The sequence below is a fragment of the Lynx canadensis genome, chromosome D2, assembly GCF_007474595.2.
Source record: "Lynx canadensis isolate LIC74 chromosome D2, mLynCan4.pri.v2, whole genome shotgun sequence".
In the NCBI taxonomy this organism is placed as follows: Eukaryota; Metazoa; Chordata; class Mammalia; order Carnivora; family Felidae; genus Lynx; species Lynx canadensis.
The window spans coordinates 53322532-53346818 of record NC_044313.2 but is presented as its reverse complement, the minus strand read 5'-3'; the positions used below and the strand labels follow the sequence as shown (position 1 = coordinate 53346818).

Sequence of the window (24287 nt, the reverse complement as noted above, 5' to 3'; positions counted from 1 at the left end):
CTTGAGAAAAAACATAATTCAAAAGCTACTTTAAATTCAGTAATACTGGGGTACCTGGGTGGCTCCGTCAGTTAAGCATCCAACTCTTGATATTGCCTCAGGTCGTGATCTCCCAGTCGTGAGATCAAGCTCCATGCTGGGCTCCTTGCTGGTGTGGAGACTGCTTGGGATTCTCTGTCTCTCTCTCTCTCTGTCTGTCTCTCTCTCTCTCTCTCTCTCTCTGCCCTTCCCCAAGTTCATGCACACATGCATGTGCTCTCTCTCAAAATAAACATTTAAAAAATAATAAATTCAGTAATACCAATAAATTTGTATTTTACTAATCAAAGCAACATCTAGTATGTTAGTCATTGTATTTAGTTTATTAGCACTAAATCGGTAAATTATACTGTTGATGTACATTTGGATTTTGGATTCTTGAACCTATTGTGATAATTCCACTGAGGATCCACAGCTGACAAAATAAAAATGACAGGGCTTGGGGCACCTGGGTGATTCAGTCAGTCAAGCCTCCAATTTCAGCTCAGGTCATGATCTTGCAGTTTGTGAGTGCGAGCCGTGCATCGGGCTCTGTGCTGACAGCTCAGAGCCTGAAGCCTGCTTCAGATTCTGTGTCTCCCTCTTTCTCTCTTCCCCTGCTCGCTCACACACTCTCTCACTCACTCTCTCTCCCTCTCTCTCTCAAAAATAAACAAACATTAAAAAAAATTTTTTTAGTGACAGGGCTTATTACATTTTATTTTATCTTTAACTTTTTAAAATGTTTGTTTATTTTTGAGAGACAGAGTGCACACGAGCGGGGGAGAGACAGATAGAGAGGGAGACACACAATCTGAAGCAGGTTCCAGGCTCTGAGCTGTCAGCACAGAGCCGGATGCCAGGCTTGAACTCACCAACCGTGAGATCATGACCTCAGCTGAAGTCGGATATTAACCAACTAAGCCACCCAGGCACCCCAACAGGGCTAATTTAAAAGATCATAGCTCAGGGCACCTGGGTGGCTTAGTTGGTTGAGTGTCAGACTCTTGATTTCAGCTCAGGTCATGATCTTGCAGTTTGTGGGATCGAGCCCAGTGTTGGGCTCTGCGCTGACAGTGCAGAGACTACTTGGAATTCTCTCTCTCCCTCTCTGCCCCTCCCCTGCTCTCTCTCTCTCTCAAAAACAAAACAAAACAAAAAAACAAAAAACTTAAAAGATCATAGCTCAAGACTGCCAGCCTTAAAAGTAATGTTCTAGAAGCTAATTTAGGGAAAAAAATGTTATTTCTCTGTATTAATGAAATACAAAGAATAATTACTTCACAAGTATATCCAGTACCTCAAAATGTACTGCCATTTTTCTGAGGCCAAAGTAATAAACCAGACTATAGCAGAAGCTACTCTAATTATCCCCTACTGTATTCCTCATCAACAAAGTCAGCCTCTCTTAGCCGATGTTTCTAAAAAACACAAAACAGTCATTCAAATGTTTGCTGAAATGAAACTGGCTTGTGCATAAGAGAGATGAGGCCTAGAGGAGCACTTGGCCAGGAAGAAAGAGGCTGTCACCCTAAGAGATAGTGGGGTAAATGAGGTTCATAGATCTACAGGTTATTAGCATTGGAGACTTCATTATAAATGGGACATGAAATTGGCTAAGACCAATGAAGTGTAGAAATTATTTGCTACAAATCCTGGGGACCCTTTGATGAGACCAGGTAAAAGGTGTAGAAAGCTTAGAAGGGATTAGGTCTTTTAAGGAAATTTATTTCATAATAAAAAAAGCTCGTTGAAGTCTCTAAGTAAACATTACTAATTTCATGTGTGGAGAATATGACATTTATATAAATGATAGCATCAAAGTATCTCCATGAAAATATTTATTAACTGCAAGGTAAAAGATACTATTAACTTTACTGTGGAGCAACCTGGCAGAAACCACCTTAATCAACAATCAAGGTCAACCTCACCTGCAATAATACATACTAACATCATGAATCCTATTGTAATAATACACTGAGAAGGACACAACATTTGCAGTATTCTTGCCTAAATCATATGACCTCAGTCCAATCATGAGAAAACATCAGAAAAGTCCAAATCAAAAAACATTTGATAAAATAACTGGTCAATATTCTCCAAAAATGTCAAAGTTATAAAAGACAAAGACTGAGGAATTTTTACAGAATGCAGGAGACTAAAGAAGAAAAGCATCTAAAATGCAATGTGAGAACCTAGATAGGCTCCTGGAACAAAAAAGAACACTGGCGGACAAACTTGTGAAATTTGAAAAATGTCTTTAGTTATTAGTAGTATTGTACCAATACTAATTTCCTGGTTCTGATCATTGTACTATGGTTATATAAGATGATAACACTAGAGGAAGCTGGCTGAACTATTTTTGCAACTTTTCTGTAAGTCCAAAATTGGTTCAAAATTTAAAAAAAACTTTAAACTGTATAAATAATTCATTGAAGGAGATGGAACCTTGAACCCAACAGGGAACAGAGAAGCATTTGGAAGAATAAGATCTATATGCATAAAGGTACGTGGACTAAGATTTACAGGAAAAGAGGAGACATTGACATAGTTTGTGATCCTGGTAAACTGGAGTCCAGTGAAGCCTTCATGTGAAATCTCTGGGTTTATTATGTTTAACATCACCGTATAGCAGTTAATGGGTTCTTCTATCAGTTCAGGAACCTGTTTCTCAGAACTTGATTTACCCAGAATGAACTATTAGAAAACGTTTTAAATCCACAAGAATAAGTAAATGTAAAAAAAGGGGGGGGGCTTATTATGGTGATGGAATTATGGATTTTTTATACCCTTTTCTCTATTTTCTAAATTATCCATAATTCATGGATATATTATCTATAATTCATTATTTTCTTAAGTAAAACTAAAATTGGGATTTAAACTCATTTTCCCTAAAAATACAATGAAAGGATTCTGGACCAGAGGTAACCAATCATTGAAGACACCTAATATACTAAGAATATGAAAGCTGTTTAATAACTAGTAACTATTTCTTTTTAGAAACAGGGGGCTAGATTTGGATGTCTATTTCCTTTCATTCTATTCTCATTGTAACTGCTGCCAAGGTTCAGACCCTCACCACCTCTGGATCAAAGCACCACCTTACTGACTCACTGCCAAGCCTCCAATCCTACATGTAACTACAAGAGGACTCCTAAAATACCACATTACTCTCTTTTTCAAAAATCTTTAATGGCTCCCAGGAGGGACATTCTTTTGGCTAGAGAAAAATGGTACTTTTCTAATTCATAAAAGGGAAAATTAATGGATGGATTTTTTTACAAGTTTCTGTCCCATAATTTTTTGTCTTCCTATTCTAGTACTAATAGGGCAAAAACATGAACAAATGGCAAACTTAAAGAAAAAAAAAAAGCAGTTAACCAGACCTATTTTGACAGCTTTTTTTTCTTATTGACTCATTTTCATGATTGTGATTTTTATACTACATATTTTTATATACACATATTCTTCCAGTAAAATTAACTATTAATTTACAAAATGAATTCAATATGCCTGGCACCTGCACAAAGTTTGAAAATTATTAGATCTTACCACTATTTCCAGCTACAACTTCTATTCTCTCATTCATTGATCAGAAATTTCACTGAGCACCTATTATGTGCCCCTCACTCATCCTCCACTCTAGGTAAGCTGGACTCTTTCTGTATAATGAATATGCTCTGTACTCTACTCCCTCAGCACCTTGGCTCTAATATTACCTCCACCAGGAGTGCCTTTCCTTTCCATTTCTTCTTGTTAAAAATCGTAAGTATCCTGCAATCAAAAGCTGCATCAAAAGCGTTCCCACGGGCGCCTGAGTGGCTCAGTGAGTTAGATGATCTTAGATGACTCTTGATTTGGGCTCAGGTCATGACATCACCATTTGGGAAACTGAGCTCTCCCACCCTTCCCAGGACAGCACAGAGCCTGGTTGGGATTTTCAATCTCTCTCTCTCTCTCTCTCTCTCTCTCTCTCTCTTTCTCTGCCCCTCCCCTGCTCATGCTATCTCTCTCTCCCTCCCTCTCTCTCTCTCTCAAAATGAATAAACTTTAAAATTTTTCTGGGGGAGCCTGGATGTCTCAGTTGGTTAAGCGTGGGACTTTGGTTCAGATCATGATTCTCACGGCTATGTTCAAGCCCCGCCTTGGGCACTGTGCGGAAAGCTCGGAGACTGGAGCCTGGTCGGATTCTGAGTCTCAGTCTCTCTCTGTCCCTCCCCCGCTAGCTCGCACTCACTCTCTCTCTCAAAAATAAACATCAAAAAAATTTTAATTTCTTAAAAAATAAAAATAAATAAATAAAAAGCATTCCCAGATTCCTTCTCTCTTTCACCTTTCCATTTTCACTTATTTCATCCTCTTCTGTGGTCTCAGCACATGTGGAACATTCCCACATGTTACAGTTATTTGTGTACATGGACTATAGCATATATTCCTTAAGGGCATCTTTTTATTCCACACAAAGGTTGAATATATAGGCAGTGAATCGCTGAAAGTTTAATTGAAAGACAACACTTTTTGTTTGAAGGGATAAGTATCTAGAACAACCAATTCCAACACCCTGATAAATTCTGACTTTCCTTAAATAAAAGAGCCCCCCAAATGCCCATATCTAGCTTGCGATACCGTAGGTTTTTTCTAATGGAGACTCTAACAATTGAATCAATATATGCTTCTGATTCAAGCTTGAAAATAAAGAGATAAGCATCTACAACCATAAAAAAAGGCTAAGCTATTTGTTGATTTATGGGCTAGTTATCTCAAACTCCCCAGTGAATACAGTTACTCAACTCAAACAATTTCCTGAGGGTTGGACTTTGGCAGCTTCAAATTATTACATCATGTACAACAACAAGAACTGTATGCTGATAAAAAATAGAAAGTCTTATTTTTCCTTTTATAAGAACTTAGAAAACTGTCATGTAAACAAATTTTCCAAAACCAATTGGAAAGAAAATACAAAGCCAAGAAGACATGTTTCACTTTGTTGTAACTGACAAACTCACAAGTGGCAGTTGCAGGCTACTTAGCCCATCCTTATAAGGATCCAGAGTTGTAAAGATAATTTACTGACTTCTGAGGGAAGCAAGCAGCATGATAGTAGAGAGAACACAGTGGTTAAAAGTGCAGGCTCTGCAGGGCCAACTACATTGCATAACCTCAGGAAACACCATACTCACAGTGGAGATCCAAGGGGTACCATTCCCAGAGAACACAATGTGAATTATACAACTTAGGGTCCAGAGTTAGCAAAGTAGAACAGATCTCGACTCCACCACCTAACAACTAACAATTGTATCATCTTAACCAAGTTACTGAAGTCTCAGGCACCTCATCAGTAAAATGGGATTAATAAATAACATCTAAATCATGGGATTGTTGTGGAGATTAAATGCAATAATGTATACATGTTTAATTAGCCTAGTACCTGGTATTAGTAAGTGAGGTATAAATGCTTTGATGATGATGATAAAGAATAAGATGAATCTACATTCCAATCCTGCTCTATGACTTTCAGGTCATTTACTACCTATAATATATATGATCTGCTGAGAGTATTCAACAAAATTATATATGCAAAATATTTAGGGCCAGGTACAAAATAGGAACTCATATTATGATTCCTAGGGGATTTGGGGGGGCACCTGGCTGGCTCAGTTAGTACAGCATGCAAACTCTCTAAAAAAAATTTTTTTTAATGTTTTATTTATTTTTGAGAGAGAGAGAGAGAGAGAGAGAGAGAGAGAGAGAATGAACAGGGGAGGGGCAGAGAGAGAGAGAGAGACACAGAATCTGAAGCAGGCTCCAGGCTCTGAGCTGACAGCACAGAGCCTGACACGGGGCTTGAACTCATGAACCGCGAGATCATGACCCAAGCATAAATCAGACGCTTAACCAACTGAGCCACACAGGCACCCCTAGAGTATTCAACTCTTGATCTCAGGGTCGTGAGTTTGAGTCCCACATTGGGCATAGGGTTTCCTTTAAAAAAAAAAAAAAAAAGTGATCATGATGATTGGCCATCCCCTATACGTCTCTTCTTCACTCTCCCTTTCTCTCTTACATGTACAAATACACACAAACTTAATGTAAAGTTGTATGACATTAAACTATAATTATTAGCATAAACCCAAAGCCATATCAAAATGAAGGCAAATGTATTCTAAAAATAATGCATTCTGAATACAATTCACCTAGACTACTATAGTAACTTCCAAACCATTTTTCCCTTTCTAATCCCATCTATAAAATATTGCCAAAAGCAAACTCTGATCAATCACTATTTATGTATGTAGCTTAGAAAACTTCAGTGACAAAATACAGTCAAAACTCCTTGGCCTTGGGGCGCCTGGGTGGCGCAGTCGGTTAAGCGTCCGACTTCAGCCAGGCCAGGTCACGATCTCGCGGTCCGGGAGTTCGAGCCCCGCGTCAGGCTCTGGGCTGATGGCTCAGAGCCTGGAGCCTGTTTCCGATTCTGTGTCTCCCTCTCTCTCTGCCCCTCCCCCGTCATGCTCTGTCTCTCTCTGTCTTAAAAATAAATAAACGTTGGAAAAAATAAAAAATTAAAAAAAAAAATAATAAAAAATAAAAAAAAAAAAAACTCCTTGGCCTTAAATGACCTTCTATAATCTTAACCCATGCATGTTTCCAACCTCATTTACCACTAATCCCCTTAAAACATACACACACATAAAAAGTTTTCTGTGTATACTCAATAAGGAATATTACTTCCTTTCCCACTCCCATCTTCTCAGTCCTACCTAATACAAGTAATCCTCTCCACTCAGCAAACCTGTTTGAAGAAGCCATTCTGCTGGCAATTTATAGCAATAGAGATTAATGATAGTCACACCCTATCAGGAAGGAGTAGTCATTTATATTAACTCATTTTCCAAAGGATTGTCTAAATATGGCTCCTTACCAATTGGGACATATTCCCTCCCTCCCTCCCTCCCAGGAACTTCATTCATCAGTACTTAACCAATATACCTGTACTTTATTAGAATACAATATAGGAAGTTACACTTCCTTACACCCAACAGATGCTCAATACTTACTAAGTTAAAGAATGAATGAAGAGCTAAGCTTTGTAAAACACATTTTTCAGTTTCGGGATTAATTCAGTTGTAAGTATACTAAGTCATCTCTCTGTCTCTTCCTTGAATGTACTGCCTACATCATATCATACCTAAATCACACCTTCTGTTTCCAAAAGGTCTATGGAAGAAAGATACTCTACTTTATGGCCAGAAGGACTAACAGAATATTCTTTCTCAAACACACTGCTAATAGCACCAAACTAGTTAACAGCAGGGGTTAAAGGAAAGAGAATCCATAGCAATTATATTAGGCTCCAACATGGCAAAATGATAACTATGAGTTGCATGAAGTTGCCCTATATTATCCTCTGGCTCGACAACTTAGAACTAGAGATTTTTTTCCCCTAATTTTTTAAACCCCTAAAGCTTCTTAATTTAAATGCTTGATTGCAGTGATGCTCTATTTATGAATCATTATAAACACACCACTACCCCAATTCTTTCAGCACAAACAATAACAAAAGCATGATGGCTCTATCAACAAGAGGAAAATAGGGATGCCACTGACTATACTGGCTTGACTCATTTCTGCTGGGAGAACACTGGTACTGAATGGCACAAGCAACTCCAGTGACAGAGGCCAAGCACATGACTGGGAAAGTGACAGAGGATAGCAAGAAAAGAAGGGCATCTATAAAGAACCCCTCCTCAGGGTGCCTGGGTGGCTCAGTTGGTTAAGCATCTGACTCTTGATTTTGGCTCGGGTCATGATCTCATAGTTCATGAGTTAGAGCCCCACATCAGGCTCTGTGCTGACAGTGCAGAGCCCACTTGGGATTCTCTGTCACCCTCTCTCTCAAAACCAAATAAATAAACTTAAAAAAAAAAAAAGCACCCTCCTCTATGGGAGCAGGAGGTGGAGGAATGGGCAGGGATTCACTGAAATCTACTCCAAAAACCTTCACAATACTCAAAAACATGCTACCAGACTCCAGGTTTTGAGCCAGTTAAAATCCTAGGTCTAACACAACTAAGAGACTTGCAGCAAAATATAGCTATAAAATTAGAATAGCAGTCACCACTTAATGAGCACCAACTCTGAGTTAGGCACCAGACGTCTGATATGCCCTTTAATTCCTGCAACGAATCTGCCAAATAGGGATTATTCTCATTTTGCAGGAAAAAAAAAAACCATGTTCCTTCTACCCATGCATGACTGCTGCTGACCAGAGGGATATTACTACTTACATGGCAGAATTGTACTGGTAATTAGAAGGAAACGCAAAGTACTTAGCATAGGAACTAGCACCTGCCACATTGTAAAAACTCAGGAAATCATTACTGTACAAGTGCAACTATCACTTGAATAAATGACTCAATTGAACAGCAATAACATCCCATGAACAAGTTTTCCCTCACACTGTCTACCATAAATATTACTTTAATTAGCAATACTTTCGGAGAACTAAAGGTGTGCACATGTACAGCTTCTTAGCTGAGGATCAATACAATCCAAAGAAATAAAAAGCCCTTTATGAAAGTGATATCTGACTCAATGTGAACACCAAATATTAAATATTTTACTTTCAAAAGGATTATAGATCTCACACCTCAAGTGAGCAGCAACTAATGAACAAATCTAACTTTCCAAAAAAATAATTCCCAGAAGCATCTGTTATCCTGAAGTACTCAGCAAACCATTTCCCAGAATTAACAACATATTACTATAATCTATAGTGACTTTTGCCAAAAACATTCTGCTGAGAGGAAAAAAGAATTACTCTGCTTCTGGAAGCAAATACTACTTTCCAGCTTATCCACAAAACAGATCTTTTCTTTGTTATTACTTTTATCAATATATTGATACTGAAAATATTTAAAAAATCACAAATAACCTTCTATTTGAAGGGAATTTAAAATACTAAACCTGTAACACTTGCTTTAATCTTAATGAGCTCAAGAAAATCTATGAGAATTTTTTTTAACCAGTAATAAACATCAAATTTCCAAAGCTTTAATTGAAACAAAGAGTAAAAAAACAAAAACAAAACAAAAAACAAAAACAAAAACAAAAAAAACAAACCCAGAAGCCCTTCTAAAAGTAAAGAGAGTTCAACACCCTCAATTTCAAAGTTTAAACCTTTGCTATTCAGAGCAACACTTCACAAAGACTGACCAGACACAAAGACTGTATCCCTCCATCCACTCATTTTGCCACAAGCACAATACTCACCAGACAGCACGCTCAACCTCCAGCAATTCCAAGGGCGTCTGTGGGGTAAAGGATGGAGAAATGAGGAGGGTCAAGGAAAGAGCTAGAGGTGTGGGGAGGGAAGGGTATGGGAGGGAGGAGACAACTGCAGCTAGCAACAATGGGAAACTGTGAATCTAAACCACAAAGGCTTCCTGCAGAACAGGGTAACGGGAAGGGCAATTCTTTTTACCACCTACCAGGAGCTCAGAACTGACAATTCATGATAAAGCTAAAAAGATGGAGCCTCCAATTAAATGTAAACAAGGTAAACTTAAGAAAGTAACCACAAATAACTTGAAAGGACATATCTCAAACTTCATAGAGGCTTAAGAAAAACAATTAGGAGACTGTTTTCTCTAGGGGCATTCCTGATGACAAAGGTCAGCAGTGTAACAATAAGGTTTGCAGGATAGCAGCTGCTTCCAAACGGAGGGCCAGCCCTAAAAAACATTCCTTTGCAGTACAGTCAAAAGGAGCACTAGAAGAAGACACATTTGTATTACCAAAACAATGTTACTGTTTAAATCCTTAATTCAGAATTCCAAGACCTGCAAAACTCCTCCTTAAACAAGACTCTCTTAAAGAAAGTTATTGTGTGAACTGACCAGTTAGTTGAATTCCAGAATCAATCTTAAAATCCTTGGGATCTCAAAGGTTCCCAAAACCAAAGGCAAAGACAGTGAAAGATCTCCACCCCTCTCTCAGGGAAGAGGCCAAGTTATGTCACCAAGAACAAACAGCAGGCAGAGTCCTGCCCCTAAGCATGTGATCAGTCAGCCCAGAACTTACATTTGCAGGCAGGGCACAAAGGCCCCAGAGGACCAACACACACCCTTCTATGTATTACTCCCAGTTATAAAACAGCTTTATTGAAAGTTGTTGTTTTATAAGCATACTGATTAAAAAAAAAATTCATCAGCAGAATCCCTGCCATATATGAAGGTCTGCTGTATTTCTTCTATAATTTGCAAAAAAATATATGAGTTGACTTATAAAAAGATTTAATTAAGATTTATTAGTAAAATTAAACATATTCAGGCACTGCCCAAAACTAATTAAGCTCTTACATTTTAACAATACACTAAAGTATTCCTTTCACAGCAGGAAGCGTACCCAAATTAAAAAAAAAAGATACTGTTGTTCTTTTGCTAACCATTAGTATTCTAACAGGTCTCCCAGTGGTAGGTGGGGGTGGAGATGTCATTTCAAAGTGTGAAACATAGGCTTTCTACTAATCAGTGCTAACTGCAAAGAAAGAATGTACAAATAACAATGCCAAGTTCTCTAATCAAGTCATTCAGTGATGGTTATACATTTGTTGTGGGACTAATCAAATAAACTAGAGTACTGGGGCAGAGTTAACAAATCTTCAACCCTGGTTACAATTTAATCAGATAAATAACTTTACATATATTAGCCAGGCAAGGGAGGTGATCCACAGGAAAATCTCACCCTAACAGATTACAATCTCTTTTGAAACCCCTCAGAAAATAATTCACATAAAACTCTCCTATATAATTATACTCCACCTTGTCTAAGTTATTTTTTGACATTTCTTAATTCCTTTTCAAGACAGCACAAGAGGTTCTGTCTCACATAACAGAGACAACTCTCCGCCAACCACTGGGCCTCTCCACCTAAAATAAATTGAGTAACTACAGGTTTCTGCTATTTAAGTGCCAGACTGCCTGTAGGAAAGTTTTTGTGAGCATGATTGCTAGGTCAAGAGGGAGAGTGATATATATGGTTTCAGATGTCATGTTTAAATGTCCAGGGATCCTAAAGCTGGATGACTTTTGCTACAATAGTACTTTGTAAAACTGTGCCTCAACAAAACTTGTCATATTGTTCGAGTACTATGTAAGGAGTGTTACACATAATAGCCTACCTTTGACCATAATAAACAAACACCTCAGGAAAAAAACATATAAATATCATGAGCAGGGAGGAACTACCTCTAAGACGTGGACAAAGCAATCAAGAGAAATGGGGGGCAGGAGTCAATGGAAGAACACAGGCTAAAAAGTCCCTCTTGGTCTGATCCCACAACTTTTCATAATCGGTCTCCACTAGCAGGCAGGATAGGGTACAGCAGAATGTTCAATTTAATGAAAGAACATTTTGCTTCTCTTAAAGTCATAAAAGAAACAATTGCTCTAAGAAAAACCAAGGTGACTCCTCCTGAAGTAACCCCAAAGCAAAACCATTTTTGTTGGTTTTTATTCCTGAGATGCTAATGATAATGCTGATGTTGGCAGTAAAGGCAAGAGCTGAGTGGCTCCAGAGAAGCCAAACTGGAAAATAAAAGCCTCTTGATTCTAGCACTCCAGAGGGTAGTGAGGAAGTCTGTGAACTTTTAAATAAACTATGGAGGATTGACATGGGAAGCAGCAGGGTAGAGACTGCTTTATATCAAGTGGAAGCCCATAAAAACAGTAGCATTTGATCCCTGGGCTATATGCTGACAGGAAAAGAAAAAAAAAAAAAAACAGCTTAATACAAAGCTGTGAAACTGGAGTTATGGAAAATGAAACTAAGAAATGGACTTGATCTTAGTTAACAAGGAACACAAGAAAAAATATTCTAGCTTTTTGACTCTATGTTGTATGGAAGAATATACTGGAAAATCAATGGAAAACAAGAGAATCTATACATTTGATTTGTATCCAGTGTTTTTTTTTTTGTAGTTTATTTATTTTTTATTTATTTTGAGAGAGAGAGAGCGCATGCATGGGTGCACGAGTGGGGGAGGGGCAGAGACAGAGAGAGAGAGAGAATTCCAAGCAGGCTTGGCACTGTCAGCCCAGTGCCCAACAAAGGGCTCAAACCCATAAACAGTGAAATCATGCCCTGAACCAAAGTGAAGAGTCGGACACACAACTGACTGAGCCACCCATGTGTCCCTCTAGTTTTATTCTGAGATTTATTCACATCGTTGGTAAGTAGTGTGTATACCTTCAATATCTGGTTATTTCACTCAGGTACACATTATTGAGAAGAGGTATTACTGCAGACAAGAAAGAGATAAAACAAAAAAAAAAACTAATCCTAAGGACATATTTGAGAGAAACTTTGGCTGTTAAGCATAGTCCTAAGCAGTAAAACCATCCAAGAAAACTTCTGTGTATTTTTAACACAAATGGACGCTAAAAAAAGAGGAAAGTCAGTCAGGGACCCATTATTTGGGTCTCTGTTGTTATAATATCATCATTATTTAAATTCATATATTAAATTACATCTTGCATCTTTCTAAAAATTACCTCAAATAGCATTGTCATTATGAATATTAGCCAACATATCTCTAGAACAAGGACTTAAATTTTCTCAAAATAGACTGAAAGCTCCTAGAGAGCAGGAAGAATGTGAAATATCTTTCAAGTGTACTATAGGCATCACCTAATTCTAGTCTCAGAGCAAACAGTAAAAAATATGAATCTGTCATTCTCTTTTAAACCTTAAACCTGCAAGTTTAAGGTATAATCAAAAAAGAAGAAAATGATGATGGGGAAGAAAGTTGACTAAATATTGAATGCCAGTAAAAGTTATGTTGGTAGCCTATTCCTGTTCCAGAGAAGATAAATTCAGGTGATCTTATCAGACCACACAGATTTTGAACTTACTACTTCTGCAAATAGAGGAAGCCACTCAGGTCTAGTTATGATGCTTCTATACTAAGACTCTCCCTCCAATTTTCTCAAACCATATCTGATCCCTAATCCTGCATTTTTCTCATGTTCACCTGCTGTATTCTTATTCTAAACCTCTTCAAATCCTTAGACAACACAATCACTTCTAGAGCTCTTTCTTCTAGTGTTCTTACTCCAAATCTGTGAAGATTTGGGGCAGACACACAAGAGGAGTAAGGGACAAGTGGTGACAGTGTCAAAAGTCCAGGATGTCACAAACTAAAATGGGGAACTGGGGTGCCTGGGTGGCTCAGTCGGTTGAGCGTCCAATTTTGCCTCAGGTCATGATCTCGTGGTTTGTGGGTTCAAGCCCCACATTGGGCTCTGCGCTGACAGCTCAGAGCCTGGAGTCTGCTTCAGGCTCTGTGTGTGTACGTGTCTCTCTCTGTCCCTCCTTTGCTCACACTGTCTTCTCTCAAAATAGATAAACAATTATAAAAAAACTAAAATGGGGAATAAACTGAAGAGCAATTTGCTCCTGGTTCTGATAACACCTCCCTTTGTCTCTGAAATGACTGTGTGCTGAAATAGAAGGTATCTCCTTAAAAGCCTTTAAGAAACAAATTGAACCATTATTTTCCAATAATTTCACTATTGGGCATTTACCCAAAGAAAACAAAAAGACTAATTTGAAAAGATACATGCAACCCCATGTTTACTGCAGCATTATTTACAATAGCCAAGATATAGAAGCAACCTGTGTCCATCAACAGGTGAATGGATAAGGAAAATGTGGTGTATACACACACACACACACACACACACACACACACACACAGGAATATTACATGACCATAAAAAAGATGAGGTTGTGCCATCTGAGACAAAATGGATGGACCTAGAGGGTATTATGCTAAATGAAATATAACTGAGAAAGACGAATACCATATGATTCCACTAATAAGTGGAATCTTTAAAAAAATGAATTAACAAAAAGCAGAACCAGACCTATAAATACAGAGAACAAACTAATGGTTGCTGGGAAGGGAAGCAAAATGTGTGAAGGGAAGAGGGAGACTTTCAGTAATGGAATGAATAAGTCACGGCAATAAAAGGCACAGCATAAGGAATATAGTCAATGATACTGTAATAGCGATGTAATGGGACAAACGGTAGCTACACTTGTGGTGAAAACTTGTTAAATCACTAAGTTATGCACCTGAAACTAATGTAACATTATATATCAACTATACTCAAATAAAAGGAAAAGAGAGGCACCTGAGTGGCTCAGTTGGTTGAGCCTCCGACTTGGGCCCAGGTCATGATCTCACAGTTCACTAGTTTGAGCAGTCTGGAACCTGCTTCAGATTCTGTATCTCCCACACTCTCTCTCTGCCCCTCCCTGCCCACACTCTGGCTGTGTTTAATAAACGTTAAAAATATTTTTTAAAGGAAACAACAACAAAAGAACCAAATTGAGTTTACAGTTATGGTAAACTGTCAACAGCATAATTTCTATTTTTTGCAATATTGTTTCCTGAATGGTTTTTTGTCTTCCCTAACAGTAGTGAAAGCCTCTGAGATTTCCACCATACTTCAGCAAACTTAAACTGATTTGGGGTGGAGTTACAAAAAATGTGTTAGGATGTACATGGTAAAATTTTCCCCATGTCCAACTGAACCTTAAATATCACAAAATTGTGCCAGGACAATTCAGTGAGGAAAGAATAGTCTCATTAAAAAATGGCATTGAGGGATGCTTGAGTGACTGAGTCAGTTGAGCATCCAACTCTCAATTTTGTCTCAAGTCATGATCCCAGGGTCGTGGGATGGAGCCCCACATTAGGCTCCATGTTGAGCACAGAGCCTACTTAAGATTCTTTCTTTCTCTCCCTCTGACCGCCTCTGCTGCTCACTCTCTCTATATATATAAATTTTTAATTTTTTTTAATTTTAAATGTTTATTTATTTTTGAGAGAGAGAACACAGCGGGAAAGGGGCAGAGAGAGGGAAACACAGAATCTGAAGCAGGCTCCAAGCTCTGAGCTGTAAGCATAACACAGCCCAACGTGAGGCTCAAACCCAGGAACCATGAGATCATGACCTAAGCCAAAGTCAGATGCTTAACCAACTGAGCCACCCAGGCACCCCAATAAAAAAAATATTTGATGGCCCTGAGGGGCACCTGGGTGGCTTAGTCGGTTAAGCATCTGACTCAATGTCAGCTCAGGTCTTGATCTCAGTCAGGGTCATGAGTTCAAGCCTTGTATTGGGCTCTAAGCTGGCTGTGAAGCCTACTTAAAAAAAAAAAAAGGCATTGGGGCACCTGGGTGGCTCAGTCGATTAAGCGACCGACTTAGGCTCAGGTCATGATCTCACAGTTCGTGGGTTCGAGCCCTGCATCAGGCTCTGTGCTGACAGCTCAGAGCCTGGAGCCTGCTTTGGATTCTATGTCTCCCTCTCTCTGCCCCTTCCCCATTCACACTCTGTCTCTCTCTCAAAAATAAAAAAACATTAAAAAAAAAAAAAGGCATTGAGGCAACTGGATATCCATATGCAAGAGAATGAACTTGGACTCCTATCACACACCACATGTAAAAATTAACTTAAAATGGGATCAGAGCACCTGGGTGGCTCAGTCAGTTGAGCATCTGACTCCTGATTTTGGCTCAGGTCATGATCCCAGGGTGGTGGGATCAAGTCCAGCACCAGTCTCTGTGCTGACAGAGCAGAGCCTGCTTGGGATTCTCTTTCTCCCATTCTCTCTCTGCCCTTTCCCTGCTTGCGTGTGTGTTCTCTCACTCTCTTTAAAATATTAAAAAAGCAGGGGCACCTGGGTGGCTCAGTCAGTTAAGCGTCTGACTCTTGATCTCAGCTTGGGTCATGATCTCATGTTTCATGAGATTGGGCCCCATGTCAGGCTTTGTGCTGACAGCACAGAGCCTACCTGGGATTCTCTTTCTCTTTCTCTCTCTCTCTCTCTCTCTCTCTCTCTCTCTCTCTCTCTCAAGATAAAATAAAGTTAAAAAAATAAAATACTAAAAAAACAAACATGGCACATTCAAAATGGGGTCAAATATCTGGGGCACCTGGGTGGTTCAGTCCATTGAGCGTCTGACTCTTGATTTCATTCAGTTCAGGTCATGATCTCACAGTTCATGAGACTGAGCCCACAATGGACTCTATGCTGACAGCATGGAGCCTGCTTAGGATTCTCTCTCCCTCTCTTTCTCTCTGCCCCTCCCTCTCTCAAAATAAATAAATTTCTTATAAAAAGGGGTCGGGGTACCTGCGTGGTTCAGTCAGTTGAGCATCCAACTCCTGATTTCAGTTCAGGTTATGGTCTCACAGTTGGTGAGTTCGAACCCCACATCAGCCCTACTGACAGTGCAGAACCTGCTTGGGATTCTTCCTCTGTCCCTCTCTCTCTGCCCCTCACATGCTCTCTCTCAAAATGAATAAAAAAATTTTCAAAAAAAAAGGAAATTCAAAATTCAAAAATGTGGTCAAATATCTAAATGAATGAGCTAAAACTATAAAACTTTTAGAAGGGGAGCCTGGGTGGCTCAGTCAGTTACGTGTCAACTCTTGATTTTGGCTCAGGTCTCACAGTGGTAGGATTAAGCCCCAAGTCGGGCTCCACACTGGGCATGGTGTCTGCTCGAGATTCTCTCTCTCCCCCTCCCTCTGCCCCTACCCTGCTCACGCATGCATGCACTCGCATACACACATGCACATGCTCGCTCTCTCTCTCTCAAAAAATAAAAAACCCGTACACAAATGTTCATAGTAGCGTTTTTCATACTAGCCAAAAAGTAGAAACAATCCAAATATACACCATCTAATGAATGGATAAATTGTGGTATATTCATACAATGGTACAGTATTCAACCAACCATTATAAGAATGAAGTACTGGACACCTGGGTGGCTCAGTTGGTTAAGTGTCCGATTTCGGCTCATGTCATGGTCTCACAGTTCTTGAGTTCAAGCCCCACGTCAGGCTCTGTGCTGACAGCTCAGAGCCTGGAGCCTGCTTCAGATTCTGTGTCTTCCTCTCTCTCTGCCCCTCCCCTGCTTGTGCTCTGTCTCTCTCTCTCTCAAGAATAAATAAAACACTAGAAAAAAATTTTTTTAAAGAATGAAGTACTAATATATGCTACAATCATATATGAACATTGAAAGCATGCTAAGTGAAAGAAGCCAATCACAAAAGACCTCTTATCTCATGATTCTAATTATATGAAATGTTCAGAATAGGCAAATTATAGAGACAGAAAGCAGCTGCATAGGGCTGAGGTGTGAAGGAAATGGAAAGTGACTATAATAAGTATAGCATTTCTTCTAGGGGTGATAAAAATGTTCTAAAATTGATGTGGTGATGGTTGTTCCATGCTGCAAATATATTAAAAACCATTGGGGGTGCCTGGGTGGCTCCATGAGTTAAGCATCCAACTCAGTTTCAGCTCAAGTCATGATCTGACAGTTCCTGGGATTGAGCTCTACCTCAGGCTCTGCGCTGAGAGTGCAGAATTTGCTTGGGATCCTCTGTCTCTCCTCTCTCTCTGCCCCACTTCCCCCCAAAATAAATAAATAGACTTAAAAAAAAACCACTGAATTGTACACTTTAAATGGGTGACTTGTCTCGTATGTGAATTGTATCTCCGTAAAGATGTTTTTCAAGAAATCATGCTTTCTCTTTTTAAAAACAAGGACACTATTTCATGTCTGTGGTTTAAATTAGGTCCCAACAAACAGCAGCAGCTGCCACCTGGTAAAACAAGATGGCTTCAAATGCTTGGCAAACAATTTCTATGTGTATGAGATTTTGAACAGCTGTTTGTTTGTTTGTTTTTTTAATTTTTTTTCAACGTTTGTTTATTTTTGGGACAGAGAGAGACAGAGCATGAACGGGGGAGGGGCAGAGAGAGAGGGAGACACAGAATCGGAAACAGGCTCCAGGCTCTCAGCCATCAGCCCAGAGCCTGACGCGGGGCTCGAACTCACGGACCGCGAGATCGTGACCTGGCTGAAGTCGGACGCTTAACCGACTGCGCCACCCAGGCGCCCCTGAACAGCTGTTTTTAAAGAATACATAAGCAAAGAAAATCAGTCTGTCGTACATTCTTACACTCTGACATTGTCATTTAATTCAGGACAGAATGCAATTGCTATTTTCCCTACATCAAGAAACCAACAGTAATACTATTGATTACACATATGTCCAAAATGGATGGAGACAGATAATTCACTTTGACAAAAATAAGGCTGAAAATGCCATCAAAATGGCAAGCAGCAAAAGTCAGAGTGTACATATCTTCTGTTCATGTGGAAAGACTGAACAGATGAACAAAGCACGCTGAAGTGATACTTGCTGGGCATACTTATTGCTAAACAATTACAAACATTCCCCCATCTGTCTGTAGAAATCCTTCCTGATGCTTCTTGGGCATATTTCCCTAGAGTACTCCCTCAGAAGCTGATTTAAAACCATCTGTTTGATAAACAATTTGATTATTTCTAGGACGCACAGAAAACAGAGAGCTACCTTTGGTGGGTGAAAAAAGGGCAGAAGGAAAAAAAAGAAGGGCAGGTATTTACCTTCATTAAAGAGACATAAGTACTACTGGGAATGCAAGCTGGTATAGCCACTCTGGAAAACAGCATGGAGGTTCCTCAAAAAACTAAAAATAGAACTACCCTATGACCCAGCAATTGCACTACTAGGCATTTATCCACGGGATACAGATGTGCTGTTTCAAAGAGACACATGCACCCCCATGTTTATAGCAGCACTATCCACAATAGCCAAAGTATGGAAAGAGCCCAAATGTCCATTGATAGATGACTAGATAAAGAAGATGTGGTATATATACACAATGGAGTATTACTCAGCAATCAAAAAAAAAATGAAATCTTGCCATTTGCAACTACGTAGATGGAACTGGAGGGTATTATGCTAATTGAAATTAGTCAGAGAAAGACAAAAATCGTATGACTTCACTCATATGAGGACTTTAAGAGACAAAACAGATGAACATAAGGAAAGGGAGACAAAAATAATATAAAAACAGGGAAGGAGACAAAACAGAAGAGACTCATAAATATGGAGAATAAACTGAGGGTTACTGGAGGGGTTGTGGGAGGAGGGGATGGGATAAATGGATAAGAGGCACTACGGAATCTACTCCTGAAATCATTGTTGCACTATATGCTAACTAATTTGGATGTAAATTTTAAAAAATAATAAAATTTAAAAAAATAAAAGAGAGACATAAGTACTACTCCTGAGTTGGTGATACAAACTGGAAACAGGGAAAAAGGGAGACATGGCAGCACATGATGGTCTGGGAAAGGAAATCACACCTTTGTGACAATTTATTTCCTTTCTTTTTTTTTTTTTTTTTTTTTTTTTTTTAAGTAGGCTCCATGCCCAACATGGGGCTCAAACTCATGAACCCAAGACCAAGAGCCAGATGCTCCACTGACTGAGCCAGCCAGGCTTCCCAATTTATTTCCTTTTCTTAAACAAGCAAAGACTTTAAATGTGCAGTTCACAGAAGGAAAAAAAAAGGACAATAAAGACAGGAAAAATGTCCTATCCAATTTTTAAAATGCAAAACAAAAATGGGCACCTTGGTGGCTCAGTCAGTTAAGCAACTGACTCTTGATTTCAGCTTAGGTCATGATCTCACAGCTCATGGGATTGAGCCCCATGTCAGGCTCTGCGCTAACAATATGAGGCCTACTCAGGATTCTCTTTCTCTCTTTCTCTGCCCCTCCCCTGCTCATACTGTCTCTGTCTCTTTCTCTCTCTCACTCTCAAAATAAATTTTAAGGGGCGCCTGGGTGGCGCAGTCGGTTAAGCGTCCGACTTCAGCCAGGTCACGATCTCGCGGTCCGTGAGTTCGAGCCCCGCGTCGGGCTCTGGGCTGATGGCTCGGAGCCTGGAGCCTGTTTCCGATTCTGTGTCTCCCTCTCTCTCTGCCCCTCCCCCGTTCATGCTCTGTCTCTCTCTGTCCCAAAAATAAATAAACGTTGAAAAAAAAAAATTAAAAAAAAAAAAAAATAAATTTTAAGAAGGGGCACCTGGGTGGCTCAGTCGGTTGAGCGTCCGACTTTGCTCAGGTCACGATCTCACGGTCCGTGAGTTTGAGCCCCGCATCAGGCTCTGTGCTGACAGCTCAGAGCCTGGAGCCTGCTTCAGATTCTGTGTCTCCCTCTCTCTCTGGCCCTCCCCCCGTTCATGCTCTGTCTCTCTCTGTCTCAAAAATAAATAAATGTTAAAAAAAAAAATTTTTTTTTTAAATAAAAAAAAATAAAATAAATTTTAAGAAAACATTTTTTAAGAAAGAAAGATACATATCATTTTTCAGATCTCATATTGCCAAATGTTTAAAAGTTGGATAAAATCAGTGTAGGTGAGGATGCAGAGAAGGATACATTTTCATTTAGTCTTGACAGGAATAAAAAAATTTTGGCAGTATTTCTCAATTTTAAATGCTTATATATTTGTTTCAGCAATTCAACTTCTAGAAATTTACCCTGCAGTCAATGGATAACGTAAATGGATAAATGTAAGTGGATATTTATAGTTCTACTGTTTGTAATAAAAACTAAGTATATTTCAATAGGGACTGGTTAAATTATGGTAAGTCTTATTTGGGAATATTTACAGAGGAAATAATATGTATAGGATTTACTTCAAAATAATCACATGTTGCAGCCGCTCTGGAAAGCAGTGTGGAGGTTCCTCAGAAAATTAAAAATAGACCTACCCTATGACCCAGCAATAGCACTGCTGGGAATTTACCCAAGGGATACAGGAGTACTGATGCATAGGGGCACTTGTACCCCAATGTTTATAGCAGCACTCTCAACAATAGCCAAATTGTGGAAAGAGCCTAAATGTCCATCAACTGATGAATGGATAAAGAAATTGTGGTTTATATACACAATGGAGTACTACGTGGCAATGAGAAAGAATGAAATATGGCCCTTTGTAGCAACGTGGATGGAACTGGAGAGTGTGATGCTAAGTGAAATAAGCCATACAGAGAAAGACAGATACCATATGGTTTCACTCTTATGTGGATCTTGAGAAACTTAACAGAAACCCATGGGGGAGGGGAAGGAAAAAAAAAAAAGAGGTTAGAGTGGGAGAGAGCCAAAGCATAAGAGACTGTTAAAAACTGAGAACAAACTGAGGGTTGATGGGGGGTGGGAGGGAGGGGAGGGTGGGTGATGGGTATTGAGGACGGCACCTTCTGGGATGAGCACTGGGTGTTGTATGGAAACCAATTTGACAATAAATTTCATATATTGAAAAAAAAACAAAAACAAAATAATCACATGTTGACTAGTAAAGAGGGAGTATAGATAAAATACAATTGACCATGAAGTCAGTAATTTTCATTTCATTTCAGAAATTCAATAATTTTCATGAAGTTGGTGATGGGTACATGGAGGCTCACTATACTCTCCTTATTTTTGTATATGTTCAAAATTTTCCATAATAAATCTTATTTTATTTATTTGAGAGACAGCATGTGCACGAACGAGCATGGGAGGGGCAGAGAGAGAAGGTGAGAGAGAACCCCAAGCAGGTGCTGTGCTGTCAGTGGAGAGCCCCATGTGGGGCCTGATCCTACAAACCATGAGATCATGACCTAGCCAAGATCAAGAGTCAGTCGCTTAGCCAACTGAGCCACCCAGGTACCCCAAAATTTTCCATAATAAAAATATACAAACCAGGGCACCTGGGTGGCTCAGTTGGCTAGGCATATGGTTCTTGGTTTCAGCTTGGGTCATGATCTCATGGTTGGTGGGTTCAAACCCTGCATTGGGCTCTGTGCTGGCAGCTCAGAGCCTGCTTGGGATCCTCTCTCTCTCCCTCTTTCTGCCCCTCCCCTGCTCACTTGCACATGCTCTCTTTTTCTTTCTCAAAATAAATAAATAAACTTTAAAAAATATATACATAAACCTATGAAACAACCTCACCAAAGATACTGAATAAAGGTACTGACGTAAAAAACTTTGAAAATTACTGGAGTCTGTAAAACTAAAAGCCCACGGAACTGCACATTAGCATCGTACCCTTGCTAATGAAGCTGTTTCCCTCAGGTGTACAGGTTAACAATTCTGAAACCATTACACATGTTTACTGGACCTGAACAATTAGGTAAATGAATGACAGATAGTAGAAGGTTTCTCACTTTTGGAATGGGAAATTACAGATAAGCAGGAAGAAAAGGATAAAATGTTCCATTCGGTAATGAATTAGAGTTAGAATATTAACTTGTGTTTAACTTAATAAAAATACAGATGATTACACCTACAAATATTTTTATGTATGCATATACACATACATTTACTTACTTTGTCAGCTGAGAGTGCTTAGAATCAGTGACACCCCAGTTGTAAAAACCACACCTGAAGCCAAGAATCCTAGTTTTTAATACCACTCTCCAATAAAACAAACCAAGGTTCTGTGAAGAAATGGCTAATTCCAGGACTAAGACAGGAAATATACAAGATGAGCCTGAGCATCTTATAATGTCAGAAAGTAAGGAAATGCTAAAGACAAAACAAGAATCCTAAAGTGACAGAAGTATATTAAAGGGACACAGGAGAAAAACCAAATGAACTCCCAAAAGCCAAATCTGATTATAGCCTAAAGTACAAAAATAAATATCTATGAGTCCACACTGATATAAGGAAATGATTAAATAAACAAATGGAGAACAAATCTCCCTTGCATAAGAATTCCAAATAATTTATATAAATATAACTGCAAGCATGGGGACCATAAATCCCACTCCTTAAGTATATGGAGATCTCCCTCCAAAAAGTACAGCATGAAAGAAGGGAAGACAGTACCTTTAGTGGAGAAACCTGACAACCGCAGCCAGGTGATTAAGGTCATTATCAACAATGATAAATCATGTCAATAATGTATACCCTTGAAATGATGTGATGAGAATACCACTGTATCTCTGGGATCCTCCACCCGTGAAAATTAATAAAGGGACACCTCAATAAGTGCACTCTGGATGCTAGAAGAGTAGGCTGTAAGGGAGAGTTGCACCACTCAATGTCAATTACAGTAAGAATTGTCAATTACAGACCCAACAAGAGAATCACCATAAGGAAAAAATCCTTAATTATAGTTCCCAACAGAGAAAGATGTACATTGTATCTCCTACAAAAAATCTACTAACTCTGCAATTCAGCCAATGGAAAATCATCCTAAACTCTAGTTTTCCAATGGACTTTCATTCCAAACAACCTCTCACAACTTCCTCTTTCTCCGTAAAATAATGTTCCTCTCCTTTGTTTGTGGGATTTGCCTATGGCTTTACCATAGCTTGCATGGCCTGAATTGCAATTCTCTGTTATTCCAAAATAAATCCATTTTTGCTGGTAAAATAAACTCTTTCATTTTTAAGGTTAACACACTTAAAAACCCATAACCTCAATCTAATTATAAGAACAGCATCAGGCAAATTCCAACAGAGAAGCACCCTAATACTCCTCAAAACTGTCAAGGTCAAGGGGGACCTTGGTGACTCAGCCAGTTAAGTGTCCACTTCTTGATTTTGGCTCAGGTCATGATCTCACAGTTTCTGGGATGAGCCCCACATCGGGCTCAATGCTGACAGTGCAGAGCCTGCTTGGGATTCTTTCTCCCTCTCTTTCTGTCCCTCCTTGACGTGTATGCAATCACACTCTCAAAATAAGCATTAAAAAAAAAAAAATGTTATGGTCATCAAAAATAAGGAAAGTGTGAGAAGCTGTGACAGCCAAAAAGAGCCTGAGACATGACTGGTAAATGTAATGTGGTATCCTGGATGGGCCCCTGGGACAAAGAAAAGACATTAGATAAAAGGTGAGGAAATTTTAAATGGTTAGTAATAATGTATCAATATTGTTTTGTTAACTGTAATAAATCTACTCTAAGCTGTTAATAATAATGAATACTGGATGAAGAAGTATATGGAACTCTCTACCATCATTTCAATTTTCTGTAAATCTAAAACTGTTCTAAAAACAGAACCTGTTTTAAAGTTTATGAAAAAGGATAGGAAGTTATTAAAGATCAGTAGTATATTTTTTAAAAATCTCATGCAAATGAAAAATTACATAACAGGAAAAAAATAAATCTCATGCAAATAATTTCTACTGTATACACTACTCCAAAAAGGATATATCCCAGTGAAATACTATCTCATGGGAACTAGCCCAGATAAAGATTATAAAGATATGAAGAATATGTTTTTGGGGGGTGCCTGGGTGGCGTCTGACTTCAGCTCAGGTCATGATCTCGCGGTTCATGAGTTCAAGCCCTGTG

General features: G+C 39.0%; 1 protein-coding gene across 2 annotated transcripts in view; it reads right to left on the bottom strand.

Moving 5' to 3' along the window:
- USP54 (ubiquitin specific peptidase 54) overlaps nucleotides 1–24287 on the bottom strand; it is a 133937-nt gene that overhangs the window by 75160 nt on the left and 34490 nt on the right. The window contains exons 1-2 of one of the 2 annotated variants that reach the window (XM_030334350.1): nucleotides 9918–9978; nucleotides 9292–9329 (exon numbers count right to left, since the gene is read on the bottom strand). The exons of the other annotated variant lie outside the window; for it this stretch is intronic. The gene's annotated coding sequence lies outside the window, so the exon portion shown is untranslated. Of the gene's footprint in view, nucleotides 1–9291; nucleotides 9330–9917; nucleotides 9979–24287 lie in introns of those variants that run through there. 2 annotated transcript variants of the gene reach the window in all.